At 45.8% G+C, this 1,009-nt stretch overlaps 1 non-coding gene across 1 annotated transcript; it reads left to right on the top strand.

Moving 5' to 3' along the window:
- The first annotated feature begins 279 nt into the window (after window positions 1-279).
- On the top strand, window positions 280-354 carry Trnal-caa. The gene has a single exon. It is a non-coding gene; the product is annotated as a tRNA-Leu (tRNA).
- The last annotated feature ends 655 nt before the right edge of the window (window positions 355-1,009 follow it).

Raw genomic sequence — 1,009 nt, forward strand, 5'->3', positions numbered from 1 at the left:
ATAGAGCACTTGCCCGCGAAAGGCAAAGGTCCCGAGTTCTTCGAGTCTCGGTCCGGCATACAGTTTTAGTCTGTCAGTTTCATATCAGCGCACACTCCGCTGCAGAGTGAAAATCTCGTTCTGGAAACATCACCCAGGCTGGGAAAAGCCATGTCTCCGCAATATCCTTTCTTTCAGGAGTGCTAGTTCTGCAGGTTCGCAGGAGAGCTTCTGTAAAGTTTGGAAGGTAGGAGACGAGGTACTGGCTGAAGTAAAGCTGTGAGGACGGGCCGTGAGTCGTGCTTGGGTAGCTCAGTTGGTAGAGCACTTGCCCGCAAAAGGCAAAGGTCCCGAGTTCGAGTCTCGGTCCGGCACACAGTTTTAATCTGCCAGGAAGTTTCAATTTTTTCTTGTTTTTATACCACAAAAATTGTCTTAACAATGTCATCTAACAGTTTAAAGGAACAACCTACTACAGCTGTCGAAGTAGCCAGACTATGATAGTTTCATAGCAAAGCATAACTAATTAAATATTATTGGTGTGGCAGGTTTCGTTGTGATCATATGAATAGTTTTCTACTTCCCACATACTATGTAATAGTAAAACACGCAATAATTCCTAATCTTTGAGCGGCCACTACCACACATTTTTATAACACCTGTAAATAAGTTCTTCGCAAAGCTATATCACTCAGTACATTTTGATGAAATCGATCACTGATGACCGCGCAGTTGAGCGCCCCACAAATTCAACGTCATCATTTTGTTGAAATCACCTACCATCCTTTACCTACCGATTATAGACTGGAACTTTTATGGTTCAAATGGCTCTGAGCACTATGGGACTTAACATCTATGGTCATCAGTCCCCTAGATCTTAGAACTACTTAAACCTAACTAACCTAAGGACAGCACACAACACCCAGCCATCACGAGGCAGAGAAAATCCCTGACCCCGCCGGGAATCGAACCCGGGAACCCGGGCGTGGGAAGCGAGAACGCTACCGCACGACCACGAGGTGCGGGCGGA

The sequence above is a fragment of the Schistocerca americana genome, chromosome X (genome assembly GCF_021461395.2).
Source record: "Schistocerca americana isolate TAMUIC-IGC-003095 chromosome X, iqSchAmer2.1, whole genome shotgun sequence".
Lineage (NCBI taxonomy): Eukaryota > Metazoa > Arthropoda > Insecta > Orthoptera > Acrididae > Schistocerca > Schistocerca americana.